Source organism: Chiloscyllium punctatum, chromosome 12 (assembly GCF_047496795.1).
Source record: "Chiloscyllium punctatum isolate Juve2018m chromosome 12, sChiPun1.3, whole genome shotgun sequence".
In the NCBI taxonomy this organism is placed as follows: Eukaryota; Metazoa; Chordata; class Chondrichthyes; order Orectolobiformes; family Hemiscylliidae; genus Chiloscyllium; species Chiloscyllium punctatum.
This window is the reverse complement of record NC_092750.1, coordinates 103,039,943-103,067,543: the sequence shown is the minus strand read 5'-3', so window position 1 is coordinate 103,067,543 and position 27,601 is coordinate 103,039,943. Positions and strand designations below refer to the sequence as shown.

At 41.7% G+C, this 27,601-nt stretch overlaps 1 long non-coding RNA gene across 6 annotated transcripts; it reads left to right on the top strand.

Annotated features, from left to right (window-relative positions):
- LOC140483975 (uncharacterized) lies at positions 1-26,609 on the top strand. 6 transcript variants are annotated; one of them, XR_011962131.1, is made up of 8 exons: positions 1-62; positions 677-783; positions 3,479-3,561; positions 6,661-6,747; positions 10,425-10,529; positions 18,919-19,009; positions 23,675-23,793; positions 24,101-26,609. It is a non-coding gene; the product is annotated as an uncharacterized lncRNA (long non-coding RNA). The 6 variants fall into 6 exon arrangements; XR_011962128.1 differs by having other exon boundaries at positions 18,895-19,009; XR_011962129.1 differs by lacking the exon at positions 1-62 and adding an exon at positions 330-431 and having other exon boundaries at positions 18,895-19,009.
- The last annotated feature ends 992 nt before the right edge of the window (positions 26,610-27,601 follow it).

Here is a 27,601-nt window from a genome sequence, read left to right as displayed (position 1 = left end):
CTCGCGCGCGGCGCAGAGTCTCTGTAATGAATGTTTGGGAAGTTATGGAGAGAAAGGATACGGTAAGAAAATAAATAAACAGGGAAACGGGATAAAAACTGTGTTGCTATGAGCGGAGAAGTTTTACAAACAAATTGTGCACGTCGGAAAATACAAATTTGAACGTCTCAGTCCCGTGTTTGCAGTAAATTAGTAAATGCAGACCTGAGTAAGCACCGCCATCTTTATTCGGGACAACGATTCACTGGACATGTGCGGAGCCGCCATCTTTGTAAGGGGCAAGGTGCAGCCAGGCGCATGTGCAGCCTTTCTCCCGAATCATGTCTTTGGGACCATAACAGCCAATACTGCTCTGATTCACCTCTGGGCTCCCTCATAACCACTTTGTCAATATCTAGCTTCCTCAGTCTCAAACCATGGGTGTATTTTTGGTCTGTTTACTATTGTATTATTACTTTTGTAAATGAGTTTTTTCACTGCGGCCCAGCCCCTGACCATGTACTGCTCTATTATCAGATTACTTTTTTCTTGAATATTTTTAACAGTAAAGAATTCTTTTTTCCAATAAGCGAGTGGATTTTCCTTCCATTTCTGACTATCAAATTCTGCACCATTTTCATTCCCTGTAATCTGTTTTGCACTCCCTGAATCATCAACTGTGTTTCTCCTTCCACAGATACCAGTGATTAATGCCAAAGCCCTGTTGCCTGTGAAGAGGGTGATGTTTGACTTTCATGTACAGCTGCAGTTTGTGTGGTGAAGGTGCTCCTAAAATATGGTTGGGTAAGTGGCATTATAGATTATTATTTCAGCAACAGTGATAATTTGAAAATAATGTCCAAATCAACAACAGTTTGTATTTTTATTATCATGCTTATAATTTCACAAAAGTACGATTGAGAACTTTAGACATAAGGCCATAGATGGAGATATTAGATCAGGTGACCAAAAGCATTGCCGAAAAGCAGGTTTTGAGGGATGTCTTAAAGGTGGAAAGCAGACCTGTGAGGTTTTGGCTGCGAATTTCAGACCATGCTGCTTCAGAAACTGTAGAAACAGCCACACAGGTGAAGTAATGAATTAACAAATGGTTGGGAATCTCGAAGAAAATGGGTTGTCGAGGTCTCAGTGTGTGTAGTACAGGGAGCTCGGGATTATTACAGCCAGAAATTAAATCAAGTGTGAGAATTTTAAATTGAGGGATATTGGCCAGGTGCTGGCAAGTGAGACTAGATTGGGTTGGAGTATCTGGTCGGCATGGACGGGTTGGACCGAAGGGTCTGTTTCCTTGCTGTACATCTCTATGGCTGTATGCTGTTGATTATAATTAGGAGCCTTTTGATGAATCAACAAGCAGAGATTTCGACTTTCTTGAGATGACAGGGAGATTGAATGTGGGAAGCTGGCCCTGAGTGTGTTTGGAAAATGAAGTCTGGAGACAACACAAGGTGGATGATACAAGGGTAGAATCAGCTTGAAATAGTGGTCTTGGAGTCGGACCGGGCTGTCACCCTCACCTCACCTCTGGGATTCAGCTGGTTGCCTGATTGTGAATCAGGGCGGTAGCACAATCGGGAGCTGTGTGGCTCTGGTGGAGCCTAAAATGAGTGTCGCTGAGCTGACTGTTGCTGAGCAGCTGCTGCTTGGTAGCCCTATTGATGACATCTTCCATCACTTTACTGCTGGCCGAGTGTGCACTGATAAATGGAAATTGGCTGGGTTGGATTGCCCTGTGTTTTTGTGTTGAAGATCCCTGGGCAATGTTCCACATTGTCGGTAGATGCCAGTGCTGGCTTGGTGGGTGGCAAGTTCTGGAGCACAAACCATTAGTATTATTGCCAGAATATTGGTCGGGCCCGTAGCCTTTGCACTACTTAAGCATTTCTTGATGTTATTCAAACTCAACTGAACTGGTTTAAAACTCACATCTGTGATGTTGGAAACCACTGGAGAAGGCTGAGATGGATCATCCCACTTTACACTTCTGGCTGAAAATTGCAGCAAATGCTGTCATCTTATCTGGTGCATGGATGTGTGAGGCCCCTCCATCAGTAAGGGTGGGGATATCTGTGATGCTTCCTGCAGTGAGTTGTTTAATTGTCCATCACCGTTCACAACTGGGTGTGGCAGAACTGCAGAGTTCCAATCTGTTCCATTGGATGTAGGATCACTTAGCTTTGTTGCTTGCTGCTGATGCTGTTTGATATGCAGGTAGTTCTGTTTTATGGCATCACCAGGTTGGCACTTCATTTTTAAGTCTGCCTGGTGCTTCTCATGGCATGCCCTCCTTTCCTGTCCATTGTGATGGGTGCGAGCAGGATTTACAAACCCATGAGATTACAGATTGTGCTGGAGTACAGTTCTGCTGCTGTTGATGTCCCACAGTGCCTCATAGATACCCAGTTTTGAGATCCTACATCTCTTCGAAGTCTGTCTCATTTAGAACCTCCACTTAACACAATGGAAGTTTTTCTCAACTTTAAGGCAAGACTTTGTCTCCAAAAGGAATGTGTGATGGTCGCTCTTACCGATACTGTCATAGACAGATGTATCTGCAACTGGTCAATTCATAACAATGAGATAAAGTATGTTTTTCCCTCACCACCCACTGTTGAGCAGCTATGTTCTTTAGGACCTGGCCAGCTCAGTCAGTAATTCTGTTGCAGAGTTAATCTCGATTGTGGACATTGAAATCCTGTACCCAGAGTACATTTGACACCATTTTATTGCCTCGGTGCTTCCTCCAAATGTTGTTCAACATGAAGGAGAAGTAATTCATCAGCCAAGCAAGGACGGGATGTGGTAATCAGCAGTAGCCATGAGACTTCCTGGTCTCCGGAGCCAATGCTGTGTACTCCCAGGGCAAATCCTCCCTCTCTATACACCACTGTGCCACCACCTCTGCCTGGTATGTCATGCCAGTGGGACAGGACATATCCAGAGATTTCAGGACAAAGTGAAGATTGCAGATGCTGGAGGTCAGAGTCAAGAGTCTGGTGCTGGAAAAGCACAGCAGGTCAGGCTGATGAAGGGCTTAGGCTCGAAACATCGATTCTCCTGCTCCTCGGATGCTGCCTGACCTGTTGTGCTTTTCCAGCACCACACTCTCGATATCTAGGGATGGTGATGGTGGTGTCTGGTCATTGTTTGTAAGGGATGATTCCGTGAGTTTGACTGTGTCAGGCTGTTCCTTGACTAGTCTGTGAGACAGCTCTCCACATTTTGGCCCCAAAAACCATATGTTAGTGAGGAGGATGTTGCACTATCGAGAGAGCTGATTCTGTGGTTGTACTTTCTGGTGCCTTGTTAGTTGCCAACTGGTCCATCCAGTTTCATTCCTGTGTTGAGACTTTGCAGTGATTAATACAGTGAGTAGCTGGCTGGGCCGCAATCAGGTCGGCAGGATTTTTTTCACCATTGACAATGGTTTCATGGAGATCAGGAGATTCCTAATACGTTGTTTTTTTCTTGAATTCAGATTCCACCATCTGCCAAGATGGGATTCGATCCAGGACTTCAGTCGTTTGTTTTAATATTCTGGATAAAAGCTAAATACATCAGGTTTGATCACTCATTTTAAATATCACGAACCCTGGTTTTGTTTCTTTATAAAACACTGTCCATCATCCTGTCTCCTCCATCCTCCCCTCCAACAACGAGTGAGGAGCACATGGAGTTTCTCTGTCACTAAGACTGAGATAATCCGATCTGCTGTTTCTCTCCCTCCCACTAGCCCACTGAGCCAAACTGCCTCACGTGATGTTCCTGGTTTTTGTCCTAAACCTACATCTTTCTCCAGTCTCTTATCAAGCCTTATCAGAGCTCACCTTGACCCTTTACCCTAATCTCGCTAAACTCACTTTCCAACTCTCTTTCCTCCGCTGCCGCCTCATCACCCCCCCTCGCCAATTCATAGATATTGTTCCTTGTTCTGTCTGTTGGTCTTTTCTGGTTATGTCCTTCTCTCCCATTCTGTGAAAAACTGATATTTGACCTCACCATTGTTGGAAAATCCTGCTCCATCTCCATTCTCCCTTTGCTTTCTGAATTCCTTGCATTTGGTGTCCCTCAACGATCTATCCTTGGTCTCTCCTGTATCTCACGTACATAGTGCCAGGAGGTGATATCATCCAAAAACACTGTGTTAGGCTTGACATGTACACTGACGATACCCAGCTCGCTCTCCCCATTATCCCTCTCCATTACTCCACTGTTACTCAGTTATCAAACTGCTTACCACATTCCCACTACTCAATTAGCTGCAATTTCCTCCAATGAAACATTGTCAAGGTTATACCCGTTGCCTTACTGCTGAGCCCCTGCCTCCCACTGGGAACTCTGAGGCAGAACGACACTCTCAACAATATTGCTGTTATATCTGACCCCAAGGTGACCTTCTGATCAGACATCCACACAATCACAGCACCAGGAAATCCAATCTCTTAAACGTTGCTTTTCTCCACCTCACCCCAGCTCCATTGCTACTGAAATCCCTTACCCACGTCTGTGTTCCCTTATACTTGAATCCAAAACAGAACTCTTGATTCCGTAACTCAGAATATTGTTTCAGACTCCCCTCTCAGTATTTACCCTCGGACACATCCTCTCAGTATTTATCCTGTCAAACCCCTTAAGAATCCCATCTGTCTCAATGAGACCACCTCTCTTTCTCCAAAATCCAGTGAGTAGAGTTCCAAACTTTTCAGCCTTTATTTAAAAGATAATCCCTCCAAACCAGGGATCATCTCATTGAATCTTCCCTGAAATGCCTCCAATAAAGTGACACATTTCCTTATCTAAAGGGACCAAAACTGCTCTCATTACTGCAGATATGGTGGTCTCACCAGCACTTCCACACGTTACTCTCAGGTATATACTCCAAACTCTCATACTGAAAACTTTTGAAACAAACATTCGATTCCCCTTCCTGATTCCCTGTTGTAACTGTGTGGTAGCTTTCTGTGTTTCCTGAACAATTACCCCTGGTCCCTTTGTGGTGCAGCTTTCTACAGTTTCCACCATTTAAATAGTACTTTGTTCTTTTATTATCTCCTCCAAAATGAGCAACTTCCCATTTTCCCAAGTTACACCCCATCTGACAACTTGTTGCCCCCTTCTCCTGTGCATCTCTCTCTTTTCATATTCCTCTTAGACCTTTACAGTTATGCCTTTTCTAGGAGATATTCCCCCCCCCCCCCTTCCCATTCTTCCAAACATTTACTGGGAGCACTGGGCAGTGGGAAGCAGACAGTGTTACTATCTTTTTAGGGATACGCTTTGGAGTGATTGGGAGGATCTTCCTACCCATTGGTCAGGATGGAGACAACGTGTCCATCGTTAGGCATTAGCCTTTCACACCCATGTCTTATTGATGAGGCAGAGCGGCAGCACGGAATGAAAGAATATAAAGTCATTCTTGTTCCCCATATCTCACTGACCCTTGGATCATTTTCTCCAATGTGTCAAAGAACTGCTGTGTTCAGTCACATGAGATCTCAAGTTGGAATCTCCTAGAAACCCACAGATTTCCCTCTGAGTTGACTGCTGATGTCCTCTAGGGTAATATGTACAGTAATCCTGGGCCACAAGGAGGGGATGGTGTGAGTTTCTAACTTGAACTGATAGTGACAGATTTTATAAACTTGTATTACGGGATATTACAGGTGGACATTCAGATGGTAATCTCAGTAAATATTCTGCTAAACTCTGATTGAATTACTCAGTACATCAGGATCTGGATATTCGCATTGTGTGTGTGAGTATTGTGTTCCAGATCAATCCAATTTGCTGCTTAAAAATTCTCCTTTGAATCATCGCATTCTCTCAAAAGGTCTCCCCAAACCTTCAATGTGTCATGTAATCCTTTTATGATGACCTGATGAGTGTAAGGTTTATTATTCGAATGTGTAATTTTTGTATAAGGATGTCTCAGAGAGGGAGCAGAATATTCTTAAAGGGGAGAATAACCATTTTGAGGGGAGGCTGTTGTTTATCGCTGTCAATGACATAGGAATTGAAGAGTTCACATTATTGGATCATTGGAATCTCTTGTGGGGTAGAATTGACCTCCATCAGAAGGTTGGATTGTACTGGCACTGGAAGGGAACAGTTTCTCGTGCTATTCAGGAGGCATTAAACCAGTGAAGGAACGTGGGTAAACCCAGAGAGAGAGTGAGCGAAGAGCTAAGTATGACGCTGGTACAGTTCAGACATCAAACAGTCAAGGCAGACAAGGGCAAGGAACAGAATGAGCAGTTACACTGCATATGTTTCAATGCAGGGGGCAGAGGAGCTCAGGGTATGGTTTTGAACATCGCACTGGAATATTATAGCAATTACAGAGGCATAACTTAATGATGGATAGGACCAGCAGCTTAATGTTCCACTGTATAGATGCTATAGCAAAGATATAAAGGGGGCAACAGAGCAGGGGGATAACATTACAGCTGGGCTTCAAGAGGGTATTCCTGGGAGTACATCCAGGCAGAACTGAGAAATAAGAAAGGGATGATCTCCTTATTGGGATGGTACTATTGACCGCCCTCCCACTTCCCCAATCGTCAGCAGGGAGTTGAGAAGCAAATTTACTAAGAGATCACTTATCTGTAAGAATAGTATGGTTGTGTACAAGACTTGACCTTCTTTGTTGTTCATTCACAGGATGAGGGTATCACTGACTGGGCCCAAAGGGCAGTAAAGAGTTATCTACATTGCTGTGGCTCTGGAGTCACATGTAGGCCAGACCAGGTAAGGATGGCAGATTCCTTCCCTGAAGGATATTAGCGAATCTGATGAGGTTTTTTTTCGGAATAATCAACAATGTATTCGTGGTCTTTAATAGATTCTTAATTCCAAATTTTTATTGAACTCACATTCCACTGACTGCCGTGACGGGATCCAAACCCTGGACCCCAGAACGTTATCTGGGTGTCTGGATTATCCATCTAGTGATAATCTCACTCGGCCATTTGGCAGGGTGAGTGACTGAGGTATCCATGGGGCAGCACATCAGCACCAAAGATCCCATGGTCTCTGCGGAAGATAGAAAGGGCTGAGGAGGGAGATATATCCCTGGTGGTGGGGTCTGACTGTAGGTAGCAGACATAGCAGAGGTTAATGGAGATTAGTGGGTGGCAGGTGAGGACCGGGGGATTACATTCTTATTGTGGTTGGAGGGGTTGGGGGGGGGGAAGGCAGAGGTACAGGAAGTGGAGGATATGCGTTGGAGTGCATTGTTGATCAAGTGGGAGGGAAATGCGGTCCTTGAAAGAGGAAACCTTTCTGGGATGTCCTGGAGTGGAATTGCTTCTCCTGGGAGCAGATATGGCAGGGACAGAGGAATTGGGAGTACAGGATCACGTTTTTACAGGAATATACTCGAGGGTAATCAGGAGAGCAAAAAGGGGACTTGAAATATCTCTAGGAAATAGTTTAAGGAGAATACAAAGAGTTTCTACAAATACTTTAAGCATAAAATAATAACCAGACAGAGAATAGGACCCCTTAAAGATCAACAAGGCCATTTATGGAACAACAGGATGTGGAAGAAATACTATGCTCTTCTATTCTACAGAGTTTGGAGAAATAAGTAGTGATAACTTGAAAAGTGTCTATATTACAGAGGAGGAAGTACTGGATGTCTTAAACAGTAGCAAGGTGGATAAATCCCTGGGACCTGATCAGGTGTATCCCAGAAATTTGTAGAAAGCTAGGAAGGTGTTGGCAGTGCCCCTCCCTGAGGTATTTATATCATTGTTTGTGACAGATGAGGTGCTGGAAGATGGGTGCCATTATTTAAAAAAGGTGGTAAGGAAAGGCCAGGGAACAAGAGAACAGTCAACCTAACGTCAGCGGTCGGTAAGTTGTTGGAAGGGATTCTGAGAGACAGTATTTACATGTATTTGGAAAGACGAGGATTGATTAGGGATAGTTAACATGGCTTTGTGTGTGGGAAATTCTCTCTCTCTAACTTGATTGAGTTATTTTGGAGATGTGACAAAGGTGATTGATGAAGGCAGACTGTGGACGTTGTCTATATTGACACTGAACCATGTTCCACAAAGCAGACTGGTTAGCAAGGTTAGATAACATGATATGTTCGGTGAACTAGCCATTTGGATGCAAAACTGGCTTGAAGGTAGGAGGCAGAGGGTGGTGATGGAGGGTTGCTTTGTGGACTGGAGGCCTGTGAGCAGCATTGTCCTGCTGGAATGGATATTGGGTCCTTAAATAAATGACTTGGATGTGAATATATGAGATATGGTATGTGGGTTTACAGAAGTTGGAGGTGTAGTGGACAATGAAGAAGGTTAGTTCAGAATGCAACAGTATCTTGACCAGATGGGCCATTGGAGCGAGGAATGGCAGACTGGGTTCAATTTAGACAAATGTAAGCTGTTGGATTTTGGAAAGGCAAATCAGAGCATGACTTGTACACTTAATGGTAAAGTCCTTGGGAATGTTGCTGAACATAGAGACCATGGAGTGCAGGTTCATTATTCCTTGAAAGTAGAGTCGCAGGTAGACAGACGAGTGAAGGTGGTGTTTGACATGCTTATATTTATTGGTCAATGCATTGAGTTCAGAAGCTGGGACATCAAATTGTGGTTGGACAGGACATTGATTAAGCCATTTCAGGAATTATGTTTTAAGTTCGAAATTCCCTGTTTTGGAAAGGATGTAGTGAATCTTGAAAGAGTTCAGACAAGATTTACAAAGACTTTGCAAGGGTTGGAGGATTTGGGCTACAAGGAGAGGCTGAATAGGCCAGGGTTAATTTCCCTGGAGAGTCAAAGACTGAGAGGTGACTTCATGGAGATTTATAAAATCATGAGGGGCATGGATAAGGTGAACAACCAGGGTGTTTTCCTCCCCAATTAGGTGGGTTCAAAACAAGATCACATTGGCTTAAGTTGAGAGGGCAAAGATTAAAAACGGATCCAAGGGGCAAAGTTTTCAAGCTGTGTGTGGTGTATGTGTGGAATGAGCTGCCAGATGAAGTAGTGGATGCTGATACAATTACAACATTGAAAGGCATCCGATTGGGTACATGAATAGGAGGAGTTTCCAATGATACAGACCAATAACTGGCAAATGGGGCTCTGTTTGTTGAGGATTCCGAGTTGTCATGGACAAATTGGACCAAAGGTTTGTTTCTGTGCTGTACATCTCTATGACACTAATAAATGAAAATAAGATGTGTTCCTCTTTTGTGGAGAGCTAGTAGAAGCACAGATCATTGTTCTTGGAGCTGAGAAGGTTAAGCAGTGATTTTGACCAGGTGCAAATTTGTTTCTAGGATATCTAATCTGCAGAGAGAGGGGAATTGTTAACAATGTCGCAATCTTAGTAGCTATTTTCAGGTAATTGGCAAATAATGTGAATATGCTGGACACAGACTCAGCAGTTATTCATAAACATATTTAGAATTTTACTTTTTAAGGGAAGATTTGGGGGGCTATGGGCAAATAGGAAGGGAATTGGGACAGATTTGCAGCATCTCCAGAGGGAGAGGGTACATCCCAAATGGGCTGAATAGCCCCAGCCCCTGTGCTCTGTGATACTGCCCCATTGACTGTGAATGTTGAAGCTCATCCCAGGGCAGAGAGAGGGAGGATCCCACCACTCACCTCACAATGGGCCCTGATGATTGATGTCAGCGCAGGCCAATAGGGGGCAGAGGGCAGTACTGGAGGACCAGGTCGTACCAGTTTGTCCTCTAACCAATCGGAGTGAATGAGGGCATCCTCAAGGCTGGAACTAAAGAAAGGCACATATCGCAGAGATTTGAGAAACTGGAGGACATGAGATAGGGAGCATTCTGTGGCTGGTGAGGAATTATATAAATAAGGAAGAGTTGTGAGGCTGGATGAAGTGACAGTGATCGGGAGAGTTGAGGATGGAGGAATTTAGAGTTAGTGAGGATTAGAGTCCTAATGTTATACAGCAAGGAAACAGGCCCTGTGGTCCAACCAGTCCATGCCGACCATAATTCCAAACTGAACTAATTGTACCTGCCTCCGCTTGGTCCACATCCATCCAAATATTTCCTATTTATGTACTTATCTGAAGGTCTTTTAAATATTGTAATTGTATTCACAGCTACCACTTCCTCTGGAAGTTCATTTCACACGTATAATTTTTTTTAAAACCCTAATGTCTTTTCTCAAATCTTTCTAATTTCTTCTCAAAATGAATGCACCCGAGTTTTGAATCTCACTCTTCCCCCAGCTATTCACCTTATCTACACTCTTTCTGATTTTGTAAACCTCTAATAAGGTCACCCCTCAACCTCGTGCACGCCAGTGAAAAAAATTCCCAGCCTATCCAGCCTCTCCTTGGAACACAATCCCTCCATTCATGGAAACATCCTGGTAAATCTCTTCTGAACCTGCTCCAATTTAATAACATCCTTCCTATAACAGCACAACCAGAACTGGACAGAGTATTCCAGAAGTGGCCTGCCCAACGTCCTGTACATCCTCAACATAACGTCCCAACTCCTGGACTCAAAGGTCTGAACGATGAAGGTAAGTTTGCTAAGCACCTTCTTCACCACCCTGTCTACATGTAACACACACTTCAAAGACCTGAAGCCCTCGGTCTCTTTGTTCCCATATCACTCCTCAAGGCCCTACTTTTATTGAGTGTCAGTCCTGCCCTCGTTTGTTTTGTCAGGATGTTATATTTTTCATTTATTCCAATCCAAACCATTTTTGAGTATAAAGGCAGTAGGAGTATAATTAAGAGGGGAATCAGGAGTCAAAAAAGGGGACGTGAGATAGCTTTGGCGAATAGGGTTAAGGATAATCCAAAGGGCTTTTGTAAATACATGAGGAACAAAAGGCTAACTAGGAAGAAAATAGAGACCCTCAAAGATCAGCAAGGCAGCCATTGAGTGGAGCTGCAGGCGATGGGCGAGATAGGAAACAAGTATTTTGCATTAGTGTTTACTGTGAAGAAGTACATGGGAGATATAGAATGTGGGGAAATAAATGGTGACATCTTGAAAAATGTCCATATTACAGAGGAGGAGGTGGTGCTCAATGAGCAGCTAAGGAGCTGGTGCAGGGGAAAAGGATTCACGTTTTTTGGATCATTGTGATCTCCTCTGAAGTAGAGTTGACCTGCATAAGAAGGATGGATGGTACCTGAATTGGAAGGTGTCTAATATCTAGGCAGGGAGACTGGCTGGTGATACTCGGGAGGCATTAAACCAGTGAGGGAGTGGGTGTCAACCCAAGAAGATAGTGAGAATAGAGGTATGTCTGAGGCTGGTACAGTTCAGAAGTCAAATAATCAAGGCAGGCAAGGGCAAGGCACAAAATGAAGTCGGACTGAGCAGTTGCACTGCATTTACTTCAATAGAAGAGGCCTGACAGGGAAGGCAGATGAGCTCAGGGTGTGGTTTTGAACATGGCACTGGGATATTATAGCAATTACAGAGGCATCACTCAGGGATGGATAGGACTGCCAGCTTAATGTTCCAGGGTATAGATGCTATAGGAAGAATAGAAAGGGGGACAAGAGAGGAGGGGAGTGGCATTTTTGATTCGGGATAGCATCATGTTTTTGCTTAGGGAAGATATTCCTGGGAGTACGCCCAGTGAAGTTTTTTAGGTGGAACTAGAAAGTAAGAAAGGGATGATCACCTTATTGGGATTTTCTGCAAGGATTTCGTCCGGGTGCTCTGGTTCCCTCCCACGGTCCAAAGATGTGCAGGTTGGGTGGATTATCCAGGTTGAATTGCCCACAGTGTTCAGGGATGTGTAGGTTGGCTGGCCCTGGGAAATGCAATGTTACAGGGGGAGGTTAGGAGGCTCTCCAGGTCAGTATCAATGTGATGGGCTGAATGACCTACTTCCACACTGTTGGGAGTCTCTAATAATTCTACTAGTTTTAAAATAGTTACAGAAAACAATATACAAGATCTAAACGTTAAGGTTCTGAATTGGACAAAGGCCAATTTTGATGGCACAAGGCAAGAACGTTCATCTGGCCCCTCAAGCCTGCTCTGCCATTCAATAAGATCAGGGCTGATCTTTTCATGGCCTCAGCTCCACATTCCTGCTCTCTCACCACTACCCTTAATTATTTTCCTGTTCACAAATCTACATTTTGCCATAAAGGCATTCAAGTTGATAACGTCAAATGCTGCACTCGGCAGGGAATTCCACAGATGCACAACCCTTTAGCTGAAGAAAGCTCCTCCTGAACTCAGAATAAATCTGCTCCCCCTTATTTTGAGGTAATACTCTGTAGTTTGACCCGCCCCCAGTGGAAATAGCCTCCCTGCTTCTGTCTTATCTGCTCCCTTCATAATTTTATTGTTTCCTCTCCAACCTCCCATTCTTCTAAATTACAATGACTATAGAACCAGTTTTCTCAATCTCTCCACATACACCAACCCACAACTCCCAACTCAAACTAGTGAACCTCCTCTTTACTCCCTCCAGTGTCAGTACATACTTTCTGAAGTAAGGAGACCAAACCTGTACACAGTACTCCAGGTGTGGCCTCCCCTGTAGAGTTGCAGCATAACCATCCCTCTAGCAATGAAGGACAATATTCCCTTCACTGCCATAATTACCTGCTGCACCTGCAAACCAACTTCCTGTGATTCATGCACAAGGACACCCAGCTCCCTCTGCACAGCAGCATGCTGCACGTTTTCACCATTTCATCCTCAGTTTGCTGTGAGTCCGACCAAAATGGATGACCTCACATATCCCAACATTGAACTCCATCTGCCAGATCCTTACCCACTCACTTAACCTATCTGTATCCCTGTGCAGACTGACAGTGGCCTCTGCAGACATTGCTCGACCTCATCTTTGTATCAAATATGAACTCTGACACCGTACACTTGGTCCTCAACTCCAAAACATTTGTGTAAATTGCAAACAGTTGTTGTGCCAACATTAATCCAAACACCCGTTTATTCCCATTCTTTATTTTTTGTTGGTTAACCGATCCAGTATCAATGATAATACATTACCCACAATGCCATGCATTTTTACCTTATTCAGCAGCCTTTTGTGTGGCAACTTGTCGAATACCTTCTGGAAATCCATGTACACCACATCCACCGAGTCCACCTTGTCCAACGCACTCGTCGTATCCTCAAATACTTCCAGTAAATGCGTTAAACGTGACCTGCCTTTCATGAACCCATGCTGTGCCTGCTCAATGAGACAATTTCTACCCAGATATCTCACCACTACTTCCTTGAGAGATTCAAGCATTTTCCCCACTACAGAAGTTAAGCTAACGGGTCCTTTTTGATAGATAGTGGCACCACATTTGCAGCTTCCAGTCTGTCAAAACCATCCCAGAATCCAATAAATGTTAGTGAATTATCACGAGGTGTATTTGTTACTCCCCACCCCACCTTCTCCCCCCACCCCCACCCCCACCCCCACCATCTAGTGAATTATCACGAGGTGTATTTGTTACTCCCCACCCCCCCTTCCCCCCAACCCCCCACCATCTCTTTTAGTCCCTGGGATGCATTCCATCAGAGCCTGGATACCCATCTACCTTTAGGCTGTTGTTATCTTTCCCAACATTACCTCTTTACTGAGAATGATTGCTTCTGTCTCCTCATCTGCCATTGCCTCCATAGGCCTGCGACAATGAGAGTACACAGACAGTATGTTCCTGTTAAAGCCAAGGCTGGTAGGTGTAGAGAATGCTGCCTGACGAAAGATATTGTGGGCCTGGTCAAGAAAATGAAGGAGGTATATGGCAGGTACAGAGAGCTGTGTTTGTGTGAATCCCTAGAGGAGTATAGGGGCAGTAGGAGTATACTCGAGGTAAACCAGGAGGGCAAAAAGGAGACATGAGATAGCTTTAGGAAATAGGCTTAAGGAGAATCCAGAGTGATTGTACAAATACACTAAGGACAAACGAGTAACCAGGCAGAGAATAGGTACCCGCAAAAATCATCAAGGCTGTCTGTGGAACAGCAGGAGGTGAGAGCAATTCTGTTTGAGCGGAGAGGTTTTACAAACAAAATGTGCACGTCGGAAAACACAAATTTGAACGTCCCAGTCTCGTTTTTTCAGTAAACGGGGAATTGCCTCAGTGTGGCTGCAGGCATGAGTGCGCGCCGCCATCTTTATTCGGGGAAAGAATTCTCTGTACACGTGTGGAGCCACCATCTTTGTAGGGGGCAAGGTGCAGCCAGGTGCATGTGCAGCCTCTCTCTGGTACAGAGTCATTGGGCAGGATTTACACAGAGCACATTCAAACTCAGAGAAATGGATGTTTATTTCTGGATTTTTTTCGTTATTCATTTAAATAATTTGGTATCGTAAATGAGTTTACAGGTCATACAAAATTGGTGGGGTGTGGATAATGAAGAAGGTTACCTCAGATTACAATAAGATATTGATCAGATGGGGTTTAATTTAGGTAAATGTGATGTGCTGCATTTTGGAAAAGCAAATCAGGGCAGGACTTGTACACTGAATGGCAAGGCCCTGAAGACGTTTGCGCAACAAAGAGAGCTTGGACTGCAGGTTCATAGTCCTTGCAAGTCAAGTTGCAGGCAGATAGGATGATGAAGAAGGTGTTCAGTGTATTTTCTTTTATTGGTTAGAGCATTGAGTATAGGATGTGGGAGGTCATGTTGCTGTACAGGACATTCGTTAGGCCACTTTTGGAATATTGTGTGCAATTCCGGCCTGCCTCCTATCAGAAGGGTGCTGTGAAACTTGAAAGGTTTCAAAAAAGACTTACAAGGATGTTGTTAGGGTTGGAGGATTTGAGCTACAGGGTGAGGCATAAAGTACAAAGATGCTCCGGTGTTAGAATCATGAAAGTGTTGGCCCCTTAACAGCGCATCAATGAATATTCATGGGCTATGCATATACCTACGTGAACACAGGCCACTCACAATATGAACACCTATCTCCCTCTCTCTGCCTACATTCCTTGTCTATGTGCCCTTTCCTGCTTCCCTTGTAACATTGTGGGTCTGATTACCCTCCCTGTACTGCAGCTATTCCCCTGTGTTTCTGTGTTTGCCTCAGCTCTCACGGCCCAATTCAGAATGTGGTTAGAATTATCTCCCACTGAGAGTCCCATGTTTATAATTACAGTTAAATAGGGTCCCATGTCATCTTTTAAATACATCAAACCGATTTCATCATCACAGGTTGGGGTTTGGTCATCCCCCGTGGTCCTTACATACATCAGGCTTCCTTTCTGTATGATCCTCGATATCACCCTTTTGTCTCTGAGTCACCAAAGTTATTTTAGCCCATTCAGCCTGTCCCCTCCCCAGTGTGTCCCTGTAATATCTGTAAATGCCTGGAGCCACTGATCGGCTGTGCATTGGGGGAACCGACTCTCCCCCTCACCCTCTTATTGCAGGGACAGATTCTGCTGTACACGTCAGGGCATCTTGGGCTGAGGGAGGGTCCGTACATCATTTTCGGTGAGACTGTGTACATATACTAATTCATCCATATTGTCCCAATAAGGCCCATTATTACCATTTCTCTATCAGGCTGGTGTTCATTCACCAACATCTGTCGTTCAGCTGGATAAACGGTTCAGGTTTCGTTTCTGTCAGTTCCCCTTGTTACTCCCTACTGTCTGTCCAAGTTTGAGCTTTGATGCACAGTGGAGCCATAGACAGGGCCTTCTGGGTCTTATAGGGCGGTCGGTCATCCCACCCATTGTCGTCCCTCTGTCCATACGTGGCTGCTTCACCATCTAACCCGTTCCAGTCAGTGTCACCATCCTCACTGCCTTCTGAGGAGAGCGGGGCACTAGGTACCTCCCCCACTGTAACTACCACCTGGCCCTTTGGCTTTAAGGCCTCACGTCTGAGAGCCACCACCTTCACTTGTTCCTGTTTCCCATAATAATGTAACACATCCTGTCATTCCTGGAATAAAACAGAGCAAAATGTAAATTTGGTTTGACTTGGAATATTAATAATTTGACATTCACTTTGACATATCTATAGAGGTGAGAATTGTACTGTGATTATTTAAGTGAATTTAACATGATCATACAATGAATATAACTCTGATAATCAACGACAATGAATGAACTGAATAATATGTGATTATTTGTACCAGTTCTTGCATTGAAAATTCAATTTTATTTTAATGCTTGTCACCCATTACACCGTGGGCATTGTTATTAGGGAATAAAGTAATGGAAGGATATCAGAGAAAATAAATAGACTTTAATTTTAGCTTCACTGCAATAATGAACCAAAACAATATTTGGAAATATGGTTAAACTACATAACAAAGTTTCCAGTGTCATTATTGACATGAAAACTATTTTAGTTTGCAAGTTGTTTTGCTCTAAGAATAATTGGAAATGAATTGTGATTATGAATTGACCATTTAAAATATATTTTGAAGAGAATAGTCAGATATATTTTTTGGAGGAAACTTAGGAAAGGAAATAAATATGTATGCATTGGTATTAATAGTTTTAAAATGTTTGGAAGTTGACTAGAATTATTTAATCGAGAGAGGCTGCGTGATTATTAAGACTAATTCACCTTTTTCATTTCATTGTTGGTTTCCCTAGAATCTGTTGTGGTGTAAGCTCTTGTGTGCAATGGACTGTCACTAATAGCTTAATTAACCTGCGAGTCTCAGATCAGGTTTCCTTTGTCTGTAAGTCAGTCTGTAAGTGCGCGACACACCTGCTTTTCTGAAGGGAAACAGAGACTCTTTTCAAAGGAAATAAGTGGCAGTTCTCACTGAGAATGATTTCTACCACACACCATAAGCAGGGAAGTGTTTTTCTGAAGAATTTCATTGTCTATCTACAAACTGATGGTGTGTTTGTCATATACCTGTGTTTGTCAGTTTGTGGAGGATTCAGCACCTTTGTTTTGAGCTAGTTTTATACAAGTAGTTGGTTCATTCTGTCTTTGCCAAGAATGTTGTTTACTTTCCCCTTTTACTGTGATTCTGCAGGTTAGAATATTCTGAGAGTCAGTAATATTCAATAACTGAACATTGAATGATTTTGACTCTAACAGAGCAGTCGCCTTGTTTTCAGCTAATTATTCACTTTCCATTTCCTGGTTGTGTTGAATGTTACAGAAACAGGCTCTGAGCAATGTTTCCATTCACTTGTGTTGGAGTCACTGACAGCCACGTGGTCAGTCAGTTTCAGGCTGATGGATCAGTTTCTCTGTCCTATTAGATGGTGGTCACTTGCTCAGTTTCTGATGGCTCACCTCAGTGTCAGTCCATCAGCTGCTGAAACCCTCCATCCAGCATTTGTTCCCTCTCACCATGACTACTCCAATACAGTCCCAGCTTGTCTCCCACATTCACCTCCATATACTCATGATCACCTCAGATTCTACTGTCTGTGTCCTTAAAGCAAGTCACGTAAGACATCTCCCTCCATTTTAACCTCATCGACATTATGTTCAGAAATATGATTTCAAAATTTGGTTCACTGCTTTTAAACCTACCCATGCCTTCACCCTGTCCTCCCAGTGTAGTTCCACACCTCCCTGAGGGAGCTGCACTTATCCAATTCCAGCTGCATGAGAGTTTCTTGTTTTCATCTCCTCCCTGTTGGTGGCTTTAGTTTCAGCTGCTTTGAACCTAAACTTGGTAATTCTCTTCCCCCAATCCCTTCAACTCTCCTCCATTCTATCAGCACTCCTTTATTTAATCCAGTTTGATCAAGGTTTTGGTTTCCACCCGTAAAACTGTCCCTTTGTAGCTCGGTAACAGCCTCGTGTTATCATTGCTGAACTGTTAATCCAGAGACCCAGCGAATATTCTGGGGACCCTGATTCAAATCGCATTACAGCAAATGTGGACCTTGAATTTAATAATCATCTAAAATTATGGGTCTGTTGATGACCATGAAACTATTATTGATTGTCAGGAAAAACCCATCTGTGTCACTGATGTCCTTTAGGGAAGGAATCTGCCATCCTTACCTGGTCTGGCCTGCATGTGACTCCTGACCCACAGCAATATTGTTAACTCTTAACTGCTCTCTGGGTAATAAATGTTGCCCTAGCCAGTGGCGCCTACATCCAGTGAATGAATTTTAAACAAAGCTCTCAGTCTGGGATCATGTGAGAAAGAAGCAGAAGGTGACCATTCGACCCCTCGAGCCTGCTCCACCATTCAAGAAGACCAAGCCTGATCTGTTTGTGATTTTTATTCCATCTTGCCCCAATGCCCCTTAACACGAATCTATCAACCGGTGTCTTAAAAATACTCAGTGAACCCACCTTCTGGGGCAGAGAGTTCCAAAGTTGCACAGCCTTCTGTTAGGAAACAAATTTCATTATCTATGTCCTGAAAGGGTGAAGCCAATTTTAAAGCAGTTCCCTCTAGTTCAGGAATGACCCACAAGAGGAAATATCCTTTCCACATCCACCTTATCAAACCATGCAGGATCTTATATACTTCAGTCATGTCACCCCTCACTCCAACTGAAACAAAACCAGCCTGTCCAACCAACCCACATTTTATTTCTGTCATGCCGGTATGAGTGGGGTTGAAATGTTGTCTAATCTTTATTATGCAGTGAATGTGTTGCTTCACTGTGTGGGTTTCAAGAATCAACATGAGCCATACTAGCTTTCCTGTCTCACTGTATTACATATAGCTTACATCACTGTAGTGTTTCCATGCCTCCCTACTTTGTCTAATGAAAAGGAAGGAGAGATAGATTGAGAGAAGTTGTTTGAAAATTTGTTGTCGTCAAAAAAATATTTGGTCTTTTTGTAGAGATTGCATTATAATTGAAATAACCAGTTCGTTAAATATTACTGACAAAATAGTACCAACAATTTACCAATGACTGAGGCCAGGATTAATACCCAGTTATTTCCCTTCTTTTTCCTTACTCCCTTCTTGTGGCTGGGGGTTATATTAGCAATGTTCCTGTCCTCTGGGACAGTCCCTGACTCCAGTGATACCGGAAAGCTCACAATTAAAGCCTCCACTATCCCTTCAGCTATCACCTTCTGGGGCGTGGTCCATCTGTCCAGGTAATAGATCTATTTTCAAATTTTTCAATTTTTTACCATTTTCTCCTTGGTGACTCTTAAATGCTCTCTGGGTAATAAATGTTGCCCTAGCCAGTGGCACCTACATCTAGTGAATGAATTTTAAACAAAGCTCTCAGTCTGGGATCATGTGAGAAAGAAGAAGAAGGTGACCATTCGACCCCTCGAGCCTGCTCCACCATTCAATAAGACCAAGCCTGATCTGTTCGTGATTTATATTCCACACTCATCTCTGTTCCACCGCCACCCGCCCCACCCCCACCCCCGCCCCCCCGACTGTCCCTGAAATTTTGGGATATTATTTGTGTCTTCCACCATGGAGACTGATGCAAAGTACTTATTCAGTTCCTTATCCATTTCTTTGTTCCCCATTACTATTCTTCCAGCCTCAATTTCCAGCAGCACATGTCCATTTTCGCCTCTCTTTTGAACTTTATGTAACTAAAGAAACTCCGGCAATCATGTTTTTAATATTACACACTCGCTTTCTCTCATGCTTAATCTTCTTTCTCCTTATGTTTTTTCTTCATTGTTCTCCATTGTTCTTTTTTGGCTTCCCATTTCACTGACATCCCACTGCCCTTTGCCATGTGATATGTTGCTTGTATGCTTTCCCTGACTTCCCGAGTCAGCCATGGTTGCCTCACCCTCCCTGATCCATGCTGCTTTTTCCTCGGGATGAATTTTTACTGTGTCACCCGGACACTCCCAGAATCCCTAGCCATCACTGTTCCACTCTCTTTCCTGCTTGACTCCTCTCTCAGTCAATTCACTCCAGCTTCTCCCTCATGTCTCTGTAGCTGCCTTTATTCAGCTGGAATACAGTTACATCTGATTCCATCTTCTCCATCTCAAACTGCCGTGTAAATTCTATCATATTATGGTCCCTGCCTCCTCAGTGTTCATTCACGTTAACCTCCCTTATCAAGTCTGCCTCATTGCACAACACTAAATCCAGAATTGCCTGTTCCCTAGTGGGCTCCACTGCAACCTTCTTCAAAAAGCCATGTTGCAGAGATTCCACAAATTCATTTTCTTGCAATCCACTATCATCCTGATTTTCCCAGTCCCCCTGCATATTGAAATCCCCCCGATCACTGTAACCTTACCTTCCTTACATGCTTTTCCTATCTCCTCATGTAACTTATGCCCAAATCCTGACTATTGTTTGGAGCTCTACAGATAACTCTCATTATGTTTTTTTTAACCTTTGCAGTTCCTCATCTCCACCCACACAGATTCTACATCATCTGAGCCAATGTCATTTATTGCTCTTGACTTAATTCCATTTCTTACTGTTCACTAACCCCAGCCTCTCTGCCCACCTGCCTGCCTTTTCATTTGGATGTGCATTCTTGGATATTTAGCTCCCAGAAAGCTTCAGCCTTATCTTTTGCACTGATGTGTTCAGCTCTTCCATCATTGATGATGGGAATATTTGTAGAACCTCCTTTTCCGGTGAGTTGTTCAATTCTCCACCACCATTCTCGACTGGATGTGGAATGAATGTAGAGTTTAGGTCTGATCTGTTGGTTGCTGCATCGCTCAGCTCTATCTGCAGGTGGGACCTGTCTCCAAAAGGACTGTGCTGTGGTAACCGACACTGACATGGACTGTCTCATTTTCTTCTTCAATCCAATCAAGCGAGCTATTGCATTTTATTCCCTCCGTTTTCCGATCTTAATAAATATCCAATCAATTTCAGAGCAAAATGCTTTCAAAATATTGAATCAATTTATTTGTTTAGATACTAGCACTAATTATCAAGTCATTGCCTTGACAATAATTGCATAATAATTTAAATTAGTTTTGCTAACAGGTATATTGTGGTTCATATATCAATTTAATTTATTGACTCTTAGGACAAATAGTATAACATTTTCTTTTTTCAGAATTCTAACAACAATTATTAAGTCATCAGCATTACAATAATTACACAAAGCTTTAACTTATTCTGGCTAACAATTACAGTGAATTTCATATTTGAAAATAATCTAGTGTTCCCTTGTACTAATACAGTAATATAAAAATCCATTTTCTTTCAGATCATCACACATACAAAAGAATCAATGATTTCTGATACAACACTCGTTGTAAAAATCTGACTTTTTTCTCATTAAGAGTCATCGAGTCATAGAGGCATACAACATGGAAACAGACCCTTCACTCCAACCCATCCATGCCGACCACATTTCCCAACACAATCTAATCCCACCATATCCCTCCAAACTCTTCCTATTCATATACCAATCCAAATGCCTCTTAAATGTTGCAATTGTACCAGCCTTCACCACTTCCTCTGGCAGCTCATTCTATACACTTACGACCCTCTGTGTGGAAAAAGTTGCCCTGTAGGTCTCTTTTATATCTTCCCATCTCAACCTAAACCTACCATCTTTAGTTCTAGACTCCCCGACCCCAGAGAAAAGACTTTGCCTACTTACCCTATCCATGCCCCTCAAAATTTTGTAAATCTCTATATGGTCACGCCCCAGCCTCCAATGCTCCAGGGAAAACAGCCCCAGACTGTTCAGCCTTTCCCTGTAGTTCAAATCCTCCAACCCTGGCAACATCCTTGTTAGTCTTTTCTGAACCCTTTCAAGTTTCACAACTTCTTACCGGTAGGTAGGAGGCCAGAATTGCACGAAATATTCCAACAGTGGCCTAACCACTGTCCTGTACAGCCCGAAACATGACCTTCTGACTTCTGTACTCAATACTCTGACCAATAAAGGAAAGCATACCAAACGCCGCCTTCACTATCCTATCTACCTGCGACTTCACTTTCAAGGAGCTATGAACCTGCACTCCAAGGTCTCTTTGTTCAGCAATACTCCCAAGGACCTTACCACTAAGTGTATAAGTCCTGCTAAGATTTGTTTTCCCAAAATGCAGCACCTCGCATTTAACTGAATTAAACTCCATCTGCTACTTCTCAGCCCATTGGTCCATCTGGTCCAGATCCTGTTGTAATGTGAGGTAGCCCTCTTGGCTCTCCAGTGCACCTCCAATTTTGGAGTCATCTGCAAACTTACTAACTATACCTCTTATGCTCGCATCCAAGTCATTTATATAAATGTCAAAATGTAGAGGAACCATCACCGATCCTTGTGGCACTCCACTGGTCACAGACATCCAGTCTGAAAAACAACCCTCCACCACCACCCTCTGTCTTCTACCTTTGAGCCAGTTCTGTATCCAAATGGCTAGTTCTCCCCATATTCCGTGAGATCTAACCTTACTAATTAGTTTCCTATGGGAAGAACGCCTTACTGAAGTCCATATAAATCGCATCTACTGCTCTGCCAAAATCAAACCTCTTTGTTACTTCCTCAAAAAACTCAAGCAAGTTTGTGAGATATGATTTCCTACGCACAAAGCCATGATGACTATCCATAATCAGTGCTTGGCTTTCCAAACACATGTACGTCTGGTCTCTCAGGATTTGCTCCAACAACTTGCCCACCACCGAGGTCAGACTCACTGGTCTATTGTTCCCTGGCTTGTCCTTACTGCCCTTCTTGCCCTAACGTTGGCACCAGGTTAGCCAAAGTCCAGTCTTCCGGCGCCTCACCTGTGACTATCGATGATACAAATATCTCAGCAAGAGGCCCAACAATCACTTCTCTAGTTTCCCGCAGAGTTCTCGGGTATACCTGATCAGGTCCTGGGGATTTATCCACCTTTACCCATTTCAAGACATCCAGGGTTTCCTTCTCTGTAATCTGGACATTGTGCAAGATATCACCATCTATTTCCCGACAGTCTATATCCCTTCCATATCCTTTTCCACATTAAATACTGATGCAAAATACTCATTTAGTATCTCCCCCATTTTCTGCGGCTCCCCACAAAGGCCGCCATTTGAATGACCTCGGTAATTTCAAATTTATTAATTTTGAAAACCTTAATTACTTTTCCCTGCAATAATTCCTGTTTATGTCCACACATAGCTCAGTCGAATAGCAAGGTGAGATTTATCATTATTCTAATGTTCGCTAATAGAGCTTTGAAAATCTATTTGTTGCTAATATGTAATAACTGTTCAGTTCAGTACATAGAACATCGAACAGTACAACACAGTACAGGACATTTGGTCCATGTGCTAACCTTTTATCCTCTTCTAAGATCAAACTAACCTATATTCCCTTCATTTTACTATCATTCATGTACGTAGCCACGAGTTACTTAGATACACTTACTGTATCTGACTCTACTACCACTGCTAGGAGTACATTCCGCACACTCATCACTCTGTAATAGGAACCTACCTCTGACATCTCCACTAAGCATGCCTCCATTCACCTTGAAATTATGCCCTCTTATGATAGTCATTTCCACCTGGGAAAAAGAGTCTCTGGTTGTTCACTCGATCTAAGCCTCTCATCACTCTATCTAAGCCTGTCTGTCAAGTTGCCTCTCATCCTTCTTTGCTCCAATGAGAAAAGCCCTAGCTCCTTCAACCTTTCATCAGAAGACGTGCCCTCTACTTCAGGCAGGATCCTGGTAAACCTCCTCTATGAGGGATCTATGGACATGGACTCCAAGATCCCTCTGTTCCTCCACACTGCCAAAAATCCTACATTTCATTCAATAGTCTGCATTCAAATTCAAAATTCTAAAATGAATCTCTTCACACTTTTCCAGGTTGAACTCAATCTCCTACTTCTCAGCTCAGATCAATGTCAATGTCCCGTTGAAATCTTGAAACACAGTTTAAAAGACAAATCAAATGAGTCCTAGATGAGTGTTCGCTACAAATAAAGGTACGTAGAATTCAGGAAGAGCTGACCTATTTGAATGATTAAACAATTCCTTCTAGAAAACACAGTAACTAAATCTTTCTTACAATTCAGTAATCCTGCAACTAGATTATACTTCTCAGTTTACATATCTTAATGAATATCTAATTAATGTCTGTGTAAACTGCTGGAAAATGTTTAATCATTTCATTTGTTAAAACGCCACCGTTAATTATCACATCGCTGTCACAATAAGTGAACTCGATTTTAATTATTGACTGAGGTCAAGTGACCTGTGGCCCGAAATTGAATGTTTGAAATTCACCGACAGCCACAGAAATCTGATCGAAAAGAAACCTGCTCAAATGAAATCAAACAGAGCCAGCATCATTCAGCTCCAGAAAAGAGGTCACAAAAGTTCCGGGGATCCAGTGACAACCAGCCTGAGAGTTGTGTATTCGAGGGGTTGAACCAGATTTTCTGGCATCTTGGCTTCCAGCCAGTTCCTGAGCATAGCACGCCTCTCATGGGAAGGAAAACAGTGAAGGATGTTTGTACCAACCCACTGGATTGATCGAATACAGCTCATGATCATCCTCAAAATTTTGTCACAAGATTATTAATCATTTGCCAAATCATGCAAAATAGCCCAATGCTACTGAAATCAAATTACTCTTAATCACTGCACATAAAACCAAACGATGGTCTTCAAGGTCACCTAATCACTGTTCACTGAATATCTCTTTGTAATAATCTTATTTTTCCCAGGATGAATAACCACAACAAACATCACCATAACACCCCATCCAAAGATATGCAATAGGCACCTTCTTATAATTTACACACATCTTTCTCTGACCAATAATCACCCTTCATCATTAATAGATGAGCAAGCTAATACTGACATTTATTGAGATGAAGAAATTCCTGAATATTACTAATGTTTGTGATAGGTTTCTCGACTATTCATCACAGCAAAAGTGTAATTATGGCTCACTGTATTTGTAGCTGCAAGCATTTGCGCATAACCGATTATACATTTTTTCAGAGAAATTTTGAAAATAATTGTGCGACAAATACTGTTGCCTATTTTTTGCTGTGATACCCACATTCCTTATCTATTTATTCTCTTCCCAACTCTGACTCAAATTTGTAAATATTGATGATATGAAAAATTCCATGAAATTATTCTTTTTGGGAAGAAATGTAAAGCAAGAAATTCTTGAATAACTGAGAATTATGAATGACAAAACAATGATAATTAATAATCACTGAATGTCTAATATGTTTTTTGTCAATCTACCAAAAAAGCAATTTAATCTTCATGTCTCTGATCTCAATAAAAAGTCTAATCAACATTAGAGCAAAATAATTTTAAAATATCGAATCATTTAATTTGCCAGAGTACTAAAATTAATTGTAAATTCATTGTCACTCCATTAACCAGACGGTAATTCAGTTAAATCTTTGTGACAAGCATCGTGAGATTCCCATTTTAGTTTAATATGTTATTTCTTACAATGAAAAATGTAGTCATTCTATCCAGGTTAAAACATCCACAAACCAACCAATGAAACAACCAAGCATTCATAGTAAATATGTTATCTCTTCTTGATGTGAAAACACAAAGTAATCATGGAATTAATATGAAACCTTAAGTCATGTCAGATTGCTATTCTACCCTAATAATTACTGTTCATGTCTACACTTTACACAGTTGCACAGTAAAATCAGATTTCTCACCAATTTAATGTTTGACATTAACTGTTTTTCAGACTAATTGTTGCTTATATCCAATATTTAATAATAGTTCAATCCAGTACATTCATCCCAAAGTGTAGTATCATGTTTCCATACATTGACTTGTGTAAACACATTGCACTGTACAGTTTTGCAATCATAGCAAATGCTGATTTTTATTGTAATAGTGCAATGCTAGTTGATTTTTAGTTCAATAATGGAATTCGTGTTGATGTTTATTTTAATCCTGTTTCATTTGCTTTGATTATATTTCAATTCCATACGAACATGCATTTTAATTTAAATGATTACACTAAAAGCTACATTGTGTTTCTTGCTAAAAAAAATTTTAAAGTTCCCATTCCACTTTCTTTTGTGAGAAATGAAGTTACCTACATCTCTTGTTCAGGTCAACAAACACAATAACTTTTGAATTCTTGAAAGTTGTACCCCTTTTTTAAAAAAAAAAGGAAAGTATCTTTTAGCTGAAATATCACGTCAAGAGATTTTTTGCTTTTTCAGATCATGTGCCCTGCAGAAGTGTTTTTATGTTCAATTTGTTACAACAAACAGCTGCTTTGGAACTGTTGATTTTGTTTTAATGTTTATTACAACATTACTTATTAATGTTCAATAATCACAAAATCATGCAAATTGATTTTCTATCAAATGTCATTGACTGTATCTTGTGGTCACTCAGATATTCACTTTCTTTACCAATAATTTTCTTCCAAATTCAGGTACTAATGTTTCAACATTGATCAGGATAAAATCACATAAATTAAAAATACATGTTTCTACAATTAATTGAATTGAATGAAATGCATTACTGTATTTTTTGCGAGAAATGAAGTTACCTACATCACTTGTTTAGTTCAACAAACACAATAACTTTTGAATTGTATTGTCTGCATTTTTCATCAAAAATAAATTATTTTCAATAATAACTGAATGGCTCATTTATTGTTCCCAGTCCATCAATCTCGCGACTATATTTCAGTTTTCAGTTTACTGAGCATAATGAACGTCTAATCAACATCAGAGCAAAGTGTTTTTAAAATATTGAATTGATTTATTTGTTCAGATTACAGCATTTATTTTGAATTCATTAGTCTTATAATAATTGCAGAATAATTTGTTTGTGTTTCTAACGTGATCCACATTTTAATTTAATGTATTGTTTAATTTAATCCACTGTAACAATATTGTTGTTTTCAGGTCAACTATCCCACAATGGAACCAGTGATTTTGCATCCAACATATTTTGAAAGTATCTGACTTTTACTGATTTGAATGATCGCATTAATCTCAGCCGTAGAAATTCAGGGAACTGCAATTACATTTCACTGCAATAATTCTTGTTCATGTCTACACATTGCACAGTCACATTGCAAAATTAAATTGCTCCTTCTTCTAAGTGCGTAGATAGATTTTCAAAATTCTAATTTCTCATAATTGTTCAGTTCAGTAAGGGGTATAAATGTGCAATAATGGCTCAGTGCAAGAACTGTTGTGAAGATATTGCAGTGTACAATCTCACAATCATTGTAAAGATCAATTTCTGCTTTAACCATGGAAACATAGTTGAATTGATTTAATTATATTTCACTTCAATGTTCATATTCATTGTGTTTTTAATCACAATAAGAGTGAACTATTTTACATGACAAAATTAAAATTCATTCCACTTTATTTCTGGACACAAAACAGAATTAACACACGCTCGTTCTCTCCTTTACCAATCACAGTCAACTTTGAATTGTAGAATGGTAGATTGGCACAGCACAGAAACAGCCCATTCAGCCCAACTTGGCATGCTGGCCAGGTTTCCTAAACTAAACTCGTCCCATTTTCCTGTGTTTGTTCCATACCCCTCTGGATGTTTTCTATCCATGTAACTGTCCAAAAGTCGTTTACATGTTGTAATTGTACCAGCCGCTGCCCCTTCCTCTCACAGCTCATCCCATATGTGCCAAACATATTGTACGAATAAAATTGCCCGTCAGATCCCTCTTCGATCTTTCCCCTCTCAATTTAAATATTATTTACACTGTAGAATCTTTAATACTGCAAAGTTGATAGGTATTTAGAA